The sequence below is a fragment of the Temnothorax longispinosus genome, chromosome 5, assembly GCF_030848805.1.
Source record: "Temnothorax longispinosus isolate EJ_2023e chromosome 5, Tlon_JGU_v1, whole genome shotgun sequence".
Classification (NCBI taxonomy): domain Eukaryota; kingdom Metazoa; phylum Arthropoda; class Insecta; order Hymenoptera; family Formicidae; genus Temnothorax; species Temnothorax longispinosus.
In genome coordinates this window covers 2,323,844-2,344,202 of record NC_092362.1, presented here as the reverse complement: position 1 = coordinate 2,344,202, position 20,359 = coordinate 2,323,844, and the positions used below count along the sequence as shown (strand labels likewise).

General features: G+C 34.3%; 1 protein-coding gene and 1 long non-coding RNA gene across 5 annotated transcripts in view; one reads left to right on the top strand and one right to left on the bottom strand.

The window, feature by feature from the left end:
* The window catches only part of LOC139812906 (GTP-binding protein Di-Ras2), an 88,606-nt gene that overhangs the window by 31,906 nt on the left and 36,341 nt on the right, over window positions 1-20,359 (top strand). The gene's annotated exons all lie outside the window — the stretch shown is intronic.
* The window catches only part of LOC139812912 (uncharacterized), a 132,711-nt gene that overhangs the window by 81,613 nt on the left and 30,739 nt on the right, over window positions 1-20,359 (bottom strand). The window contains exon 2 of the long non-coding RNA XR_011731975.1: window positions 1,095-1,249. This is a non-coding gene — a long non-coding RNA (uncharacterized lncRNA). The remainder of the gene's footprint in view (window positions 1-1,094; window positions 1,250-20,359) is intronic.

Sequence of the window (20,359 nt, the reverse complement as noted above, 5' to 3'; positions counted from 1 at the left end):
GCGTGAAGTTGAAAATTCCCGGATGCGGTGACCGCACTCGCCTTCGGCTCGTGCGTCAACTCCGCACCCGTGAATTTTCATCTTCCAGCACTTGTTGCACAAATAACTATTATTTCATATGGAATCAGCATTTTAGAGATATTATTTATTTGATATTAATATTTCAACATTTTGCGTGAAAAAGGCGCAGAATTGTACGTAAATATATTTATTATTTGCTAATTAATCAATTGTAGTAATGTGATCCCGTATTAAGAGGAGTTAAACTTTATTCAATTATCATCTTATTATTTACACAATTTTACTTTCGTATTTTCCATGTGCGACCAACCGGCGCGGATACTAAGAATACTACCAATATTGGATATTAACATTCAACATCGCGCATTCTGTTTAATAAGAGAGTTTAATAATAGAGTTCCTATAATTATTATTACTGTGTTTACATATTGAATGAACGAACGATACTGCACCATAACGTTTCCAATGTCTCTGTGGTTCTACATGATAATAACTGCATAATGAAATGTTGCTATTATCGTGTATGTCACATGATTTATGACTTATAATACATACTACGTATGTATTATATATGACTTATAATATACCTACAAGATATTAACCTTGTTCCCTTTCGCATAACCATTACAAAGCCTTATCGACGTATTCTGATGATTAATTAAGATAGAAAATGCATGATATAAATTGATGTAAAATCAATAAATAGGGAGATAAATAGGCTATGAAAGATTAAAGTAACACAGCACTATAACATAGAAATACTATATTAATCATTAGCACGTTATTTTGTTAAATTGTATGAAATGTGTAACTCCAAAATGCTTCTTAGCTTCTTAAATGCCTCTATGCTTGTCTATATGAGTTTTATATTGTACTTGCATTCTTTCATGCAAAAAAGTCGACGTATTATTATAGATATTTCAGAGTTAAATATTTACGTTAATTTCTCAGACCATCTATTTCAAAGCAATGGATCTACGAGATGTTATATATATATATATATATATATATATATAGGCAATTTTCGCAAATCCATTGCCTTAAATTAAATTAAAAGATAAGTTAACACTCACTAGTACGATGCAGCAGCAGCAGCAGCAGCAGCTCTACTCTGTCATTGTCCGATGCTTCTTCTCTTCTTGCTCTCAAGTCTTTTGTTGCAATCACATAAGCCGGCACTCGCGAAAAGAGATTTAGTTCGCGCGCGTATTAATCACTCGTTGTTATCCTGAAATATTTAACATTTTATAATATAATTTCGCGAAAATATTCTACGCCTCGCGTTTCGAATTGTTTCCGATAAATTATTATCATACATTAAATATCTTATACATATACATGTTTGTTTACAGAAGAGTTACTCGTATATTAATCGGAAATGTATTTATAGTATTTATACGTTAAAATAATTTTGCATGATATTTTCGATGTTAATCACACAATTTCACGAAATAAATCAGTAATTATTATCAAGAAACTCTCTCTCTCTCTCTCTCTCTCTCTCTCTCTCTCTCTCTCTCTCTCTCTCTCTCTCTCTCTCTCTCTCTCTCTCTCTCTCTCTCTCTCTCTCTCTCTCTCTCTCTCTCTCTCTCTCTCTCTCTCTCTCTCTCTCTCTCTCTCTCTCTTTCTCTCTCTCCCCATCGATATATCACACAAAGATTTTTGTACTTTAATTATTTCGTTAATTAATCAAGCCGGTAATTTGCTTGAATTACTACACGTTCTTAGTCTGAAAATGGTAATGGTCGTATTATGTTTAAACCGGCGAGTTTAAAGCGACGTATCAAATCCAAGAAATAATTGGGGCTTGAATTTTGTAACAAAATAGTAATTTAATAACGGTAATAATGCTCATTCCCTCTATCGCTTCAAAACTTCTAACAAGTCGAGTAAAATGCAGAGAATATTTTAATAAATAATCGTCATCCTCAATATATTTATACAACGGAGATGCATCAGATGCATATATGAGAAATAGCGAGATTAGCGCGCAATTTTATGAAAGATAGTTCTCTGCGTTTAAATAATTCGTATTTCTATATTAGAATTTGTTAAATAAAACGTGGTATTACAAAATTTAATATAGCGATCAGGGGTTCAGATCATTTGTTTTTCTACTAGGAAAGTATCAAATAAAACGCTTTATAATGAAATTTTGTTAGATTTACTGATTGAAGTACGTGATTGAACCAAATAAGAATAGAAAGGTAGTGACTTAATAAATTTTGTATTAGAAGTCTCGTGAACTTTTTGCGATAGGCGTCAACAGTATCGAGAAGCATTGCTCAGTGACATTTAGCAGTAATTTAATGTGGAAAAAGTCGAAGTTCAAATATCGCGACTTATTTTTTTGTTTTAATGGACGTTGCTACTATTTATTTTATTCGATTACGAAGAATGGATTTACTCTTATCATTAAAATAACTTTGACCATTAGAGAAATAAATAAGTAATAAATAATCAATATTATTAGAATTATTATTAATATTATTAATTAATATCATTAAGATTTAAAATAAAGTATCGTTTTTTATGTAGAAGGAATTGATTGAGACGCATCGTATATAAAACAAGATAATAAGAACGAATTAATATACACGAGAATTATTTCATAATAGATCTTTCGATGAACATAGACATAATTTTACTTTAGCTACAATATCTGGAAACTTTGTAATATTTAATATTAAGAGTGATGGTAATTAAAATTTAAGTAAAAATAATATTCCGTAAGAATAATGTATTTGACTTTAAATGAGTAATAAGGTTTTGTTACATGATCGTTCTCCAGCAGCGTAGTTTGTGGAAAGCCATTCATTTATAATCAGCAAATAACTCGAAAATTAATGACACTTCGACGTTTCAGTTAAAAGTTAAAAGATAAATAGATGGATGGATCGAGAGAGAGAGAGAGAGAGAGAGAGAGAGAGAGAGAGCTAGATTAATAAAAAATTCTATCATTAAAATTAAAGTCGACGTAACATACTGAGAGATAGCCTATTTTATACTTGTTAGAGCATTTCGATTCTAATTATACAATGACACACGATAATATTGTAATGTGATGTTTGGTCGTAAAAATACCGCTAAAAGTTAATTAACAGTTGTCATCTTAAGAGTGCTTAACACAAACAAGATACAAGCGCGCAGATATGAACGGAACGTAGACTGTACCGAGAAATCTCTCTCCGAGAGATACCAGACAATGTGACAAAACGAGCTCGTTTGAAGAAGCCTCGTCATGAAGATGAAACAATGGAAAGGGAAGTCGGATGTATTTTTACCGTATGTGCAACGCTATACATCTGTCAGATTTATTATTTGTCTGATGTGTGTTATCCAACGTCCTTACAGTAGAACTATCGTAACAGGAAGGTAACATCTTCTACCAACTTGTCAGAAAAAAATTAAGATTTTATTTTCACAAATTGTTCTAAATCCGTATTCCACAAAGACCGAGAATATGTTACAAAACTGTGAATAATGTATTCTATCTTAAACAAATAATATCTACTTTTCAAAAATACAAATTGGGAATCTAGTTTAGAAATAACATCTTATATTGAAACCAAATTACAGGCGCATTTAAGATCAAATATAAAATTAAATTCGCCAATGTAGCAAACTGCATTTAACGCGTCTCGCATAAAAACGGAAAAGCGCGTGTTTTATGTTAACTGTGTATAACTCTTAAAGGCAACGAAACATAAATCTAATATTCTCAAGTATTTACGACGTGAATTATTTTTACCATTTAATTAATTTTACGAGCTATTTTGCCGCTGCAAAAGACTCTCGGTAGACTACTGTAACCGCGCTGTTTTCATGCTGCATAAAGTCGTTGGGAAAGAATCTTGTAAACTGTAACAATCCCCAAACCAACAGCCCCAATCTCGCTCGGTGTAGTATTACGGATAACGTGTAGCGACGGATTAACACGACGCGGCGCGGGAAACTCGAGGCGGCTACCTTCGAGCCTTTCTCTCTCTCGTGGAAAGAGAGAGATCCGTGAAACGTAATAAACCCGCAACGTGGTATCCACCGGTGACGGAATTGCACGTTTCCAGAGGGAGGCGAGGTAAACGGGTAAGAGAGAGAACCGAGCCGCCCTCTCTTCTTAAAGCGGAGCTGTCTTTTGCGTGTGCATGTCGAGCAAGAGGTACATAAGCGGATGGCGATCTCATTTAGCGCGTCATTCGCTGACCATCGCATGCGGCTAACGAGAAGAGAGAGAGGAATGTTTAAAGCAAGCCTTTGAATACCTTGAATCTCGTGCTGGGCATCGCGCGGAAGTATGTATCTCTCTGACGCGATAAATGATACAGAAAATTACGAACTCTATTCATGCAAAATATTGATTTTTTAAAAATACATTCTACCACTAGTTATACCTTTAATTTAAAAAATTATAATAGCCTGATATTTTATACGATATTTTATCGACTCTCGAAGTGTTACGCGTTTGACAATTTGAGGCAGGTTTTTCTTGACAGAACCCCCGCGTCACCAGACAGATTTCCTTTAACCAACGTATTCTTCTAACTCAACGTGAATTACGCATCAGTGAGTCTCCAGCTGATGCTCGAAAAGAGCAACGAGAAAAAAGGTAATGGTTTCGTAACAATGGCTGTACGCGTCCGCGGATACTTGGTACCAGCCGTAATTTCCGTTGCAGCGTCGAAGACGCGAAAGGAAACGAGAAAATCATCAGTAAGAGAGAGAGACAGAACGCGCCGAGTTCTTCTGTAAAAATGTAAAATACACTCGTGCACATACTGCACATTTCGCTATACGTGTACGTGCTGACAATCTCTTTCTCTTTCTCTCTCCTCTTCCCTACCGCTACGTTATTCTCCAGCATTTACAGCATTCGTGGAAACGACTATCGAGGCTTTCTGTACACGCACGTGACGAAAAGCCGAAGCAGCATGTTCCAGGCATGCTGCGAACGGGGCGATAGTGTAATCTCGCTCGATCCAGGTTACCTTAGCGACGCGACAAAGCATGTGTGTATACGCGGCGTATTAAACAAAGGAGGAAACGAAATTGCATCGGAAATTGTACCGCGTCAGTCAGTCCGTTCCCAAACGAGCGCGCGAGCATTCAATCGAATATCCAGAGGAAAACACGAAAATCGCTCTGATTTTACTGCCCCGGGTCCCGTCGCGTTCCCGGATCGGAATGCAATCGCAAAGTATTGTCAGATCGGTTCAGAAATTCGCACGTATTTTGGAGGGGTTTTAATAGGAGACAGAATACGGTTATTCTTTTCTTCGTCATCGACGTATTACACTTTCGCTCTCAATAACCTTTGATATTTCATTGATTCTGATACGCCGTTAATGTCAGGCACTGCTCATGATGTTCGAAATAAATATTCATGAAGTTATATGGACCTGATACGATCCATTAAAGCACCGCTACAGATGTGCTTCAGACATTTCGCGCTTGTTATTACGGATGAATTTATTCGATTAATAAAGGGGAGAGTTCAACGAATACAACACAATAGAGCGTTGAGTATCAACCGAGCATGATAAGATGGAATCTGAGAATGAACCTTTCACCTCTAGCTGTTATTTGTTCGGTTTTTCTTCCGGATGAAGAGCAATGTCTTGACATTTGCGCATTCTGGTTGATTTATAATTTATAACTGAATCCGCCGTAAAAAGTCATCGAGAAAAATTAATCCAATAACGTGATCAATTAAAAAAAATATATAAAAGAAGATATAATAAATAAATGTCAGTTCCAAATATACTTTTGAGTTACAATTTCTATCTTCGATATTTATATCTTACATATTTTTTAATAAGGATCGAATACTCGAGATCGCTCGTTATTAATGCCACATCACATTATTAAATCCCGCTAGAAAAAAAAGAACAATTTTAAAATACTACAAGATAATTTCTTATCGCACAGCTGTTTACCGATAATTTTAAAGGAAACATCTCACGTTCATGACGATCGTCGATCACTCGCTGTCTCGTTTCGAGTAAATCATTAGCCGAGATGACGGAATTAATGTATAGCCGATGTAAATAACCGTCGAAAAATAACGATGTGTCGCGCGATCAATAGTTTCCTTATCAACATTTTTTCACATCACTGTCTGACGGAAGATACGAGGGGATGAAAGGTGCCGGTTTTATTCACTCCCCGTGTTTTCGGACGTATATCCGTCTTGTTACTCTACCGCGTTTTCGGGGGAGAGATTGACGCGGTTCCACGTGGAAACGCGCACGCATTCCACGTCGCACCCCATCAGTCACCATTCGTTCTATAATACAATATAGGAGATTCGACGTGCTCCCTACTTTCGCCTACTCCCTTGTCAGTCAACGGGTGCGTTTGTGTGAAAAAAAAAAGAACACGAGAAGGGCATCTCTCGCGTGAGTATCTAAGAAAGTGGGTTAATCGTGAATAGAAGACCTTAGATTGCTAACGATATACCAGCAACACGTAGAAATCAGAGCATATGTAGTTAAGTCAAAACCGATTTGCTAATAACGGCTCTTTTCATTCATTTTTAATTAAACTCGAAATTCACTTTCTGCGAAATGGTTTTATTGCTCTTTTATATTAATAGTGTTACCATTAGCGGTTATACAATTAAAGAACGATATCGGAGAAAGATATTCATTAAAATTCCGCGAATAACCTGTGTATATATCCAAGAGAAACGTAGCAGTAATTTTAAATTTTAATCGAATGAACTCTATTTAAGCGAGGCAATTCGTTAATTGACTCTAAATTGCGCGAGAAATTTGTAACGGAAATTTGCGAGAACATCGCACAACGTCTTGTATATCAATCCTTATAAAAGGTCGATAATTATCCGCGGTTATTAATACTCAATTACGCTAAAATAGGATGTATTAACGATCGAGAATACTCAGAGTGTCCAAACGGAAGACACGAGGAAAGACTTATTGGTGAAGCATCAGCGATATTTGAAGGACGAGCGAAAATGAGAAATCAAGGTTGATACCATCGAAGGATCTTGATTTTATGCGATTTTTCGAAAAAAGACAACGAGAGAGAGATTCTGATAAAAAGATATAATAATAGGGACAGAACGAGAGAAAACCACCGTGACGACTCACTAAAGAGAGCTTAGGGAGGATATCTGTGTCGTTATTCAAATCTTCATCCTCCCGCTCACCCTCGGAGGACGAATGCGCGAAGTGAGCGGATATGTCGTAAGACTCGTAAATTTCGAAACTGTCAAGTAAAACCCAACATCCGTCCCCGTGGATCTACCCTTTCTGCCAAACGGAAAGAAAAATTGGGAACTATCTCCTGACCTGACGAGGGATGCTGTCCCCTTCCGACGAAACGTCACAACGGCAGGATTTAGCTGCCTCATTGTCCGACCACCGAGTTCTCTGCGCAGTGTCATTGTATCCAAATTGGGTAACATTAATGTTACATTACGTTAAAGCTGCGTCTCCATTGGAAGAACTTTTTGTTGATGTTCCATGTTTCTTAAAAAAGTTGCTAGTTGTTGCCGGAAGTTTCTTGAAGTGTCTCAATATTTCTGTTGCCTGCGAAAAATGTTGCCGTTTGTTACGTGTTTCCTTTTGAAGCGGTAAAGATGAAAGGAAAAAACTATAATAGTAACACACGTCAACAAGTCGCAACAGGAACAAATGTTCCTTCAATGTGGACATTCAGTTGCCATGGACACAGTCGCGGATATGGTCACATTATCCAAAAATGTTGCCCAAAACTCAAAATCCAAATGTTCCTGTGATTATGTTGCTTCAACGTATAGAGAAAATGTTGCCATAAGTTGACATATGTCGGATTATTTTGAAATATTTAGCAGCAAAAAATTGCTCGTTGTTGTTCCAGTGGAGACGCAGCTTTATGTACCTTATTTTTTATCACGACCACCGCGTAACATCGTGTGACCTTCTTATTGGTCAATCTGTAAGAGTCCCTGTGAGATGCCGAATTTCTGGTAAATTATGCGGCTACATAAAATATAAAGTCATTAAAAATTCTCTTTATTGTAATATTAAAAAAGAGATACGTTGTAATTAATATTCTATTGTTTTCACGCAATTCGCATCATTTCTCTATGTTATTAAAATAATTTTATATATTCAATTATTTTTAAATTAAAAAGACAACAGTTATTTATACTAATGCATCATGCATTATCCATATCCATATCCATATTTATTTTATGATAATTTTCAAAAATTATGTTAATAAACTCTTTTAATTAAATATATTTGATATACATAATAAAGACAGTCTGATTGATAAGTAGATTAATTAACAAATCAGTCAAATACGTGATTAAAGAAAGAACTTTAGCATTATTGAAATATACTTTTAGGACCATTAATATTTTTTTACAAATTAAGTAAATAGTGAGTTTAATTGTAATGTTTTATTAATAAGTGTTAATCAAAAGCGACAGAAAGAGAAGTAGGGGAAAGAAATCTAATAATAATACTGAAGTTTTCTCATAATATATTTTATGTAGTGCCTAACTACGCGCGATATGACATATTATTAGTAATTGTTGTGCAATTAATTTGAAGCAGCTATATATAACGCTCTGGAATATTGCTTCTGTATAGTGAACATTATTCGTCGAACGTCACTGCTAATAATTAGCCAGTCCTAATTAAGCGATCGTTCGGGACTACGGAAAATTCGACAAAACAACACCCGACAAAATCATGATATATTTTTCAATATTAATGAACTACCCGGAAATATCTTGAATCAGAAATCTATAGAATCAAATTTGAATGTATTTTATAACGCTATGTAATATTATTATTTTTAATATTGTAAAAAACTCATTTCTATCTATGCATATAAATCTTCGGTGTTTACTACGACGTCATAAGCGGCAAACGACTTTTCTTCATTTTAACTTTTATAATGATGTGCGTTATTGAAAAATAGCATAGTGCAGAATGACTGATTTTAGTAATTAATAAACAGAAATTGTTAATCAGAACTTTTAATTAACGTCATGTTTTAGAGTAAAGAGTAATTTGGTAAATGCTCCACTTAACTGATAACATTCTGATATATTTGAAGCATAAGTAATTTTGATATTTAACTTTTAGTAGATGATAAAAGCGTTTATTAGTATCTTCCTAAATAGCTTTTATTCAAGAAAGTAGAAAAAAATATAATGCTATATTTTTATGTAGAATTATATTGATTTTCTATCGTAACTTACTGCACTACGCCATTAATCTTCAAATAATCGTACCTAGAAACTTCACGTCAACTTGCTTTTCTTTATAAATACGAAAATATGTTAAGATCGACAACTATAAAGAGACATATTAAATAAATTGCATCTTTGCAACTCTTCCAGAATATCTCGTTCTCTGTCGCGTGCTGACGAACTTTTGGAGAATAGGTTGCAGCTGCTTATGACGTCACATATGCCATGTCTGACCGGGTTCCATGGCCCATGTATGTTCGCCGGCAGGCCTGCACATTCAATACGTGTGTCGGTACCAAGGACCGATCTTGCGTGAAACGATCAAAGGCGCGACAACCACGTGCGACCGAACCCGGGCTGCCTATCTATTTCTACGTCGGGCGAAGAGTTCGCCATCGTAAACGGAGTTTCGTCACCGCGTTGTGTCCTTCTGTCGCAGAACCCTCTTTTTGTCGGCCGTCCCCTTGTCATCGCACCCGAAAGATCTCAAAGCTCATTTATTGGGAAAGTTGCCGTGCTTCGGCCCTTCGGCTCGCTCGACGAATTATCAAAGCGACGGCGACGGCGCGTCATCGCTCTTCTTTGTCGCCTTCGTCCGACACGGAGAGCATATGTGCGAAAACTTAATTTCATCTTGTAACTTGGAGCATTCTTCTCGTAGCGGAGATATGAGAATGTCAGTGATAAAAGTCATATTTGAGATAACTTAACTCTCTGTGATGGAATTTCACAGATTCTTGCTAAGAATTTCAGTAGATGATGTGTAATTAATTCAATCAATAAAATTCATATTAAATATATTCATAAAACGTTGTTATGAATTTACACGTCTGACAGTGAGTCGCGCCGCCCTTGCTTATCTCTTGTACTCAGCCCGTAATAAATTAACTATTTCTTTTTATAATTCAAAAACTATAAGCTTCGAAGAAAGCAGAATTCGATATATGACATTTTTATATGTAACGCTTCTTTAATCAATAAAATTGTAAGATAAACTGTTACTGATATGAAAATGAATTGATATGAAAATGAACAATGATGAAAAATATAAATGAGAAACAAAAGACCATTAATAATAGCGACGTTTTTGAAAGATGTGTATATACATGACTTGAAATGACACCCTTAGCTCAATTTCAACTTTTCGTGTTCTGATTTTCTCGTCAGAAACAATGCGACTACGCTCGTGTATTCCCTTGACATAAAAATATGCTGGGATGGATGAAGCGTTGTGATAGATAAGACTTGTCTTTGTAGAATCGCGTGCTTTTCGGGAGAGTGCTTCCGGAATAAAGTAAGAGTTATGAAAGACTGCCAAGCGAACATTCCATTGTTTCTACCGAAAAGAGCTTGATGGTACGAAGAATTCGCGTGCTAACGCTGCATCAAGTTTCAATCAAATTTATTGACTATCTAAATTAAATCAATATTTATTGTAAAACAGATATCTGTTTTAAAGCCCTTTCAAAGAGCAGCAAATTTTTGAAATTTTTTAATAAACATGTGCAAAAAATATTAAATAACTCTTTTCTTAATTTAATGTTGAACATTCCAAGAAAAATTAGTTATTTTAATGGTGATAATTTTTTGTGTATAAACTATTCAAGATTATTCTACCTGTTTTAGATTATGCCTTGGCTTTAAATAATATTAATTTTTAAAACCAATTTATTTTTGGCTTTAAAAATCAATAAATTGTTAATTGCATACTCCATTGTTTAAAGAATACACATCAAAATATAGTAATTAATATATGTAAAATCTAAAAAAAATAAAGCTTTATGGATTCTCTCTCTTTTCTAGAAAAGGAATATTACAGAAATTGATTGAGTATAATTCACTATATTATAGTGTAAAGATTCCTTTGTTGTAGAAGAAATACAAGAATTATAATTAATTAAAATTATATATACATATAGAGACAATTTGATGTGTTCTATGGAAGTGACATAATAATTTATTGTCGTGTCATGTTCGTGATAAATTGTTGAAGCGTACGAAACAATACCGCGTAATGCGCATATATTCCGTGTAGGAAATAAATACCGTTTACGCTGGGAAGAGATAAATAGTGCTCGCAATACCGGGGTAAAAACTGACATACATTCTCCAATTGCGACATAGTTAAAAGTCCTTATAAATCACATTATGTTGTGTTTACACAACATTTAAAACATTTATACGTGATACAAGTTTTGCAGCCGTCAGCACATATATTTTTCTAATGGTATGCGAATTACCCATCCCTGAGTTTATTGAATAATTAAATAACGAAATACATAAAAATGTTTAAAATATTCTCTCGTGTTTTTAATAACAAATCATTTTGAATATTAATTTTTTGTTTGCAATCCAAAATGGCTTTTGGCTTTTAAAAGGTATATTTTATAAAATTAGAAGTATTTAAAATGATAATAATTTACATTCATTTAGTATTTATTATAACTTGCCATAAATATTTTGCTTTTTTATTTGTGAATGTTCTGCTGATTCTCTAATGTAATTTACCATAATTTGTATGATACGTAAAATACAAAATTCTATAACATTTATTTTATTAAACTTGCAACTTTACCAAAATTAGTACGTTGCTGCTGTACGGGAAAGTATAGTTTATAAATACCGAACACGAAAAGAGATGGAGCTGTTATGTCGATAAATTGATTTAACTTAAATGCGAGCTGTTTTCGCGAGATACGTTGACACAATGCTGCGTTAATACAACATAACGCCACTTTTGGGATAGGGATGCAAAGCGCTTTGACAGAGTGATGAAGCTTCCTGGATAGAGGGATATACATTCGCAAGCTATAATGGAGCTGCATCGCTCCGGGGAATCTCGTTAAACGCGCGAGAAAATAATGGAATTGCTCTTTTTATATAAATTCTACCGCGCGCTAAAGGTACCCTGCGTCGCTTGAAAGTGGATCTGAAAAAAGTACCGTTGACGTGAATCGATGTGAAACGAACGGCCGGATGTCTGCCCAATTCGACAATGGTCAGCGCAATCATTGTTTCTTCCGCGTCACTCACAAATGCGCGATCGTACACGGAACCTTTCCACTTATTACACGATTCGCAATCATATGCTTGAGTGTTGCATTATTATCTGTGCATTAAGCGACGTCTTAAAACTAACAATGAGATCAATTCTTAACTTGAATTATCTTAATTTAGTTTTATAAGAGTGTCCTACGATTTAAGTTATAAAATACGCTTGAAGAAAGATAAATAGAATATTTAAGTGATCGATGATATGTAACTGCGTGTTAACCATATTGTTGCCAATTAAGCGGAATGGATGTGATTAATTCCATCCGATTCCACAATAAATTGTCACAGGGTGACAGTGTGTAGTCGAGTGCGCTTTGCGGATTCCAAATTCCGGGGATTTTCCGCGCGGGTTTATTTTCCGCACAGTCCAGTACATCACTCGAGCGTAATACCTTTCAACTTGGAGAGAATTCTACGAATTTGATGGACTAGTCTGTTAAAAGCACCTAAGTCTCTATATTTAATTAAGATCAAGATTTTAGATAGATTACAATTTACCATTCGATATTTTTATAAGAGAAAATTAAGTAAACATTAGACAATTGGCAAAAAAATATATTAGTATATCATACGCTTAAAGTTTTAATATTATTATTAAATATATTAAACATTATATTAATATTATTGAATAAAACATAAATTTTATCTACGAATTAATTATCGTCTCGTTGGCCATCAAATATTAATCCTCTTCGATCAAACGCCGTAAAACTTATGCCCATAAATATAACCCGATAAAAGATAAATGGAATATCGAACTTATATGCTTTGTAAAATTCTAATTCTACGAAAACACGATACTTTTTAACCCCTATAACGAATGAAGCACAGTCGAAAGTTCCATGCGTACTATCTATTTTCATCCATTGATCGTTTCTCCATATTTAATCCCCCTAAGATTGTGAAGTTCCACCCTAAATTTCGCCATCCGTCAAATATAAATTACTGACAAACTCCAAGATAATTAAATTAACTTTAAGCAGGTAGCGAACAAGAGATCGAATCGACGAGCAGGGACCTCTGAACCTAGAAAATCGTGATATCGGGGAATATAATGATTGATCGAAGCAGCTTGAAAGTTTTTACGCAGCCATTTCGACACATTACAAGATTGATTCGCTTGTCTTAAGACAGAGCAGACTTCTCGCAAAGTAAGAAGCTTACGGCAGTAAAAAAGCGAACTGTAAAACAAACATGAAGAATATGAAATTGTAGAATGAAAAGAACTCCCATATATTACAGTATTAAATTCTGTTCCGTGATTTATCGTTTTTATCGAATTTTTATTGTAACTGATCACAGTATTTCGTTTACAAGTTCATAAACGTAAAAGAACAGACTTTATAAGTTGAGAAGTTACTTGTGATACATTATATTCTTTCTTCTTATTACAAAAAAACTATTTCTAAAAAATTATTCTCAAATTCTCTAAAATATACATAAACACATACAATATCAAAGAAAATTTTTTTTTCTAATATGGTGCTAATTTTTGCATATAATTTTATATAAATATATAAATATATATGTAGGTCTAGAGGTATGTTCCGGGACTGTTTACGTTTTTTGAAATGTACAGTCCTGGAATATAACGCATATATATGTAATCAGATTCAAAAAACTGTCCCGAAACGTGCCGTAGGACATGAATTTTTTCCAGGACAGTCCTGGAAACTGCCAAATGTCCTGGAATATACCGATGTAAAAAATAAAAATCCCGGAACATACTTCCGGACCTACATATATAAATATATAAATATATAAATATATAAATATATAAATATATAAATATATAAATATATAAATATATAATATATAATAGTATATAAGGCATATATAAAAAAACGGTGCCAAGCTTAATAACATCATTTTGTACATGAACACTTATGATAGACACAACGAACGAATAGGCAAACCTCGCAATTATTGATATACGAACATCAATATACGAGCGAGTTGTTGCGAGGATATCTGTGGAAAAACGACATCAGAAAAATCAAATAGACGACGCTGTAATTAACGAGCTCGTTACTGTCGATCACAATTGATCGAATCAGAATTGATCAGTTCACTCGACCAACTTCCGCATCCGTCACGAATCACGTTATATAGAACTGTAGCCTATCACTTGCTATGGCTTTCGATTAAAGTAACTTAAGCGATAGTAAATCGTTCTCACTCAAGGAATGCCGCAGGAAAAACCGGCTCGGAAAATACGTTCGAGGGAAAAAGGGAGAAAAACAGCATCTTGGTAAAGGGCACGGTCGAGCGTAAGCTATTGAACGTATAAAAACAAGTCCTAGTAGAATAATGACTTTACAATAATTGAATTGATTATTTTAAGAGGATCGAAGCGCTCGATATTGCAGCGTACCAATGAAGCGTAACGCAATATTTCTTTTTCTCTTGCTTAAGAAATTGAATTTTTTAATAAAACAATCAATAAAGAATTGCAGCGATAAACAATTCGTACAAAAAACAAAATCTGTATCAATATATAAAGGATTGATCAAAGATTTTTGTCGTGATAGATCTTTATTGCATCAACATTTCGTTAAGATAAGATTCTTTATCAATGTACGGAAAAAATGCTGAGTAATTGGACGATGTATACAATCTCAAAATAAAAATTTTACAATATTTTCTAATTGTTATAAAATTCGTAATGTCACAAACTTCAAATATAATTAACAATAAGTTAAAAATTAAATATAAAATTTTATTTATTTGTATTATTATGATATTTCAAAATAATTTAAAGCTTTCAGTTTTTAAAAAGTTATAATGTTTCATATAAAATAATTCTTCTGATAAAAGATAATTAATTCGCATAATTTCGAAATTAAGCCGTATTATATATAGACATTACAAACCTGTAAGACTTGTTTGCCAAAATTTCACGTCGCTCTCGGAAAGATACGATTCATAATATAGATGTGTCACGATCTCCACACGGCATTCTAAATCGTATTTCTGCTACTAGCCGTTAGTCACGCTTGTCTAACTACTACGTCCAACCAAAGGGAGATTACGAGAGACGAGGAGTCGCCTTGTCTGATGCGAGTGAGACTCGCGTGAGCAAATCTCTTGTACCACTATTCACAGCTTGGCCCTTTAATGCGACTTAAGTTACATGGGTATTTGCATTTACACGCCGGGCTTCGCTCTCTTCCCCTTCGTAGTCAAGTAAACCGTAGCAAAATTACAGATAACATTACAAGAGAAAATACATGGACCACACTGATATGTATTTCTTTAATACTTGGTTTCGATATCTCTTGTCGCTTTAAACTGTTCGCCAATTTAAATACTATAATCAGTTATTACCATTTCCGAATTGAGAATGCATTGTAATGAACGAATAATTCAAGTATGAAAATCTTTGTGTAATACACATCGATCGTTTCTTAATAATAATTAATTATTAATTCGCGTATTCCGTGAGATTGAACATTATGCACGATTAACATCGGAAATGCCGTGCATTATTAATTTCACGTGCAAATATACATTTTCGATCGATGTATGAATAAATCTTCTTCTTTAAACAAGTGTATATGAGAGATTTAATATACGATAATAATTCACTTATCGGAAATAATTCGAAACGCAAGGCATAGAATTATACTTTATTACAAAATATTAAATATTTCGGCAACGAGTGATTAATATCCGCGTGAATATATGTATTTAACCACTCTTTCATGAGTGTTGGTTTGTGTGAACGAGAAAAAACTAACAATAGGAGCAAGCTTGGGAGGCATTCAGCGATGACGAAACAGAGCTACTGCTACTGCTGTTGTATCGTATTAGTGAGGGTTAATTTATCTTTTAATTTAATCTAAGGTAACAGATTTGTGAATATGACAAACACATCTCGTAATTTCATTATCTTGAAATGGACAGGTTGGGAGATTAATGTAAATGTTTAATTCCAGAACACGTATAATAATACGGTGACTTGTAATATTAAATGTTAATATTAAATGTTTTCCATTAAAATTGGATTTTCTAATTTCTTAATTAATGTGTCATAATAATTTTGATAGCGTGAAACTTGATAAGTTGTAATATCTAGTTATTATATTGTTGGCAATGTAATAACTAGATATATATGTATATGTCGAAATTAAAATTTATAAAGGCATATGTAAAAAACACATGAAAAATTCATCCCGTCAGCAATGCTAAAATGCGAAGGGTCTATTCGGACCTCATGTCATCTCTCTCGCTAAGCGTCATCAATCATACTGAATTTTTAGCATTACTACAACTGAAGTAACTGATCGAAGTTTATAAACATTGATATATATATTATAATTTGACACTTTTGTCACATTATATCATTACAATTCAGAGCGTTCTTATATCAAATAATGACACATTAATCGAATGGTATGTAGAATATTCCGCAACAATCATAAATACTTGAATTGATGTGTTCTGGAAATCAATTCGAGTTGAAAATCGTAGGATAAAAATACCTTGGTCATGAAATTTTCGAGTTATAAGCGATAAAAATTATCTCGTGAAATCACACAAGATTCGCATTTAAAATTACGTATGCGTATGTCTACCCGTCTACCGATGTGTCCATTATTGATTTTTACAGTATAGGTGATACTGATTACTCAGCTAATTTTGTCTAATTTCTTATGTGTAGCTACTATAATTGTGATCTATTTTCAGATATTTTAAGATTCTGTACTTCAACTAATCTTTAGAATACGCTCTGTGTGTGTGTGTGTGTGTGTTTTGTAATTGATTGTATACGTGTATTATATAATCAATTTATGACAAAGAGAAATTTTACGTCATGCAGCGATTAACAGCTCACCAGATATTTAATATATATACTTTTTTCCATTGCGACAAATATATCAGTAATTTTAACATAATTTAAAAAATATAGTGAGACGTTCGTGATAATTGGAGCGAATTAAAAAAAAGGCAAAGATTAATACAATTTAAAATCTTTAAATTTTGATAACTCAAGTTTCTCAATTTGTTCTGAAGATAAAACATTTAATTTATGAATAAATTCGATAATTCAGTTTTCATTTGGAGCAAAATTGTTTACGAACAATGTTGAAAAATATAATCGAAAATGATATCACATGATAGCGTCATGCAAAACGTGATTTCTCTATTTCATCTATGTGTCCATCTTCGTTTATGCGACCGATATTTCCTCTATTTCCCAGTGTAATAATGTCGTGTGTCGGATACATCTCTATCTCGACGGCAGATAGACAGTTTTATGTCCGCCGAGAAGCAATACTCCTTCCGTTTATAGACACTCTCTGATCACAATACATGTTATTCACTTGTCACGAATTAAAGAATCGTAAATTTAACAGATGATGAACCGTATTAATATCCATTTCAAACAAAAAATAAAATATTTCACCAACCGTGTATAATTTTTAGCAATCTGAAGAGACACTCCGTCTCTCCCTCCCGAGTTATAGTTCAATCCATTAATTATCGTTTCAATCGTGTCGCGATAAATCCTGACAAATTGTTTTGAACGACGTTCTCGGTTCTCGACGTGCTCGGCTCTCAACGACGCGAAACAAGTAGGATCAGCACCGGCCAGACATAGATGACGCGTCTTGCAGTACAAGAACCCGTTTTCGAGAGTCACGGTACATTCGAAAAGAATGGTCGATGGTTCGCGACATATCGACAAATAGTTTCACGAGTCCCGGAAGCAACGCGGTCGAAGAATACGAGCGATACTCCTTTTCCGGATTGTTAAAGTGGCGAGTATAAATCGGACAAGCAGACGCGGCGCCACGAATTTGCCCCAATAAGAAACTTACGGAATTGTAGTAAACTTCTTTGTAGAACTCCAGTCATAGAGAAGCAAATAGAGAAAAAGAGAGAGCAGAGTAAGGTAGAATATATTTCATGTTCTGGATTAAACAGTATTCTCACAACACCAGCATTCACAGATTGCAAAATAAAAAAAAATGTTTTCTATATGCACTGAAAAAAGGTTTTAGTTATAATAACCAAGGCTTTTGGTGAAATAGCTTCAACTAAAGGGTTTAGTGATTATGACGAAATAATTTGGTTAATGTTAACAAATTTGGTTAACATTAACCAAATATTTTGTCATAATCACTAAACCCTTTAGTTGAAGCTATTTCACCAAGCCTTGGTTATTATAACCAAACCCTTTTTTCAGTGTGTACAAATATATATCAAGATATATAGATTATGTGAACGTGTTTCTTTATACTATTTACTATTATTCCGCGATAATAAAAATTTCAAACGTATACAGCGGTTCTGGGATTATTAATATCGAGAATAGCCTATAAAGTATATTCGGCTATCATTAAACTCGAGTCAAGAAGGATGGAGAGAAAGAACGGAGGCGGAGCAGGCCAGCACCGGCAAACGCCTGACGCCCCCGTGTTTCGCTTTATTAAGCTCCCCTTTCCACCAATTAATACGGAAGAAATGGTACGGAAGAGTGTCCTTCTTTCCAAGCGCCGAGCTTGATAAAGAGGAGCTCGGTGACGCTCGCGTAACAAATCGTCGAAGCGATGGCGCCGCGATGGAGGAAGCGCCTGTTCCGACGACGTGAGTAACGACAACGCGTAAAATAGAAAGGTGGAATAAGAAAAATTGCATGATCAACGGGTCTGGTGCCGGTATTCACAAAGGACGCGTGCGTACCTCTCGATAAGACCAATCTCTAGAGACGGGTGTGTGAAATATACCGTTATCGTTTGAGAACAATGCACAAGGTTATATAGTTAAAAAGAGAACCGCGTCTACAAAAGAAAGTCGAAAGTAATGAAGAGTGATTCGTGCTTAAGTATGTCGATTGTTTCTAAAATTAATAATTATGTTTTTAAATTATTGCAATGATACGATTCCTATATTATAAAACTTAACATAACTTTACATAAACATAAATTTACATCAATTTAATTTACTTTACAATTGTCAACACACTTGCCTTCAAAGCGTCTGATTAAGACTGTGTTTCATCCCGTTTGCATTTTATATCGTACCTATATACATTTCCTTTAACTCACACTTACGAAGCTCTTAATTAAAACCGACGCATAATGACTTCCTTTATGTCACTTGTAATAAATTTTCGATGAAACTGGAGAAGCCGAAGTTAAACGCAGCAAAAAATAACTTTGTCGCTGAAATATGACGTTGTTTCATTATTTTAATTATTAATTAAACAATGTGCGCGCGTGGAACAACGGTTCCAAATGATTACAGATTTTGCATGAAACGCGCAAAGCAAATGTGAAAGTTTCGCAGCAACTTTTCTTTGTCGCAACTTTACTTTCATTTCTTTTTTTTTCTGCAAACTGTTTTACGCGAAGCAAGTTCTTCCTCAGGGAACGATAATATCTCCGCGTTTCGTGACTGGAGGAAATTTCGCGGTTAACATGGAGGTATCCGCATCGATGAAAAAACTATCGCAATAAATCTTGCGGCGGGAAGAAAAAACGGTGGTACGTAGCAAAGTCCTAATTCTATTCATGCGCTATTTCTACGGTTATACCTCACAGAAAGGAAAGGTCAAAGCTTTGGCACCTGAACTAGGGCTCTTAATACGTTAAGTCAAAGTTATTTTTCGAGGGACTTACTTTGATAATGGCGCGATGGAAGATGCTACCGATGATTCGGTAGAAGTGAAGAAAGAAGGACGCGATAAAATATTATAAGGACATTTTTCTCGGGTAAAATTATTCCTTTGAAAATTCAAGTTGAATTTAATACGTGTGTATTAAAGGTCGTTAAATATCCTTGCCTACAATAGACGATTAATATTATATTAAAGTAAAATGAAATTAACTCTACAAGAATGTGTATTTGTACAGCCTTTTAAAGAAGGCTGAATTTTTTGCCACGTTTCTTTTAACAGTTCGTGGATACCTTGACATAGTAATAAATTAACGTAGTAACTAAATATATTACTCTGTTAGTAAGATGAAAGTACGCTACATATTTTCACGAAACTTAGTATGACAATTTCTAACAATGTACTTGCCGTTGTCTTCAGTTGCAATTAAGAGTGTCAACATTTATATTTCT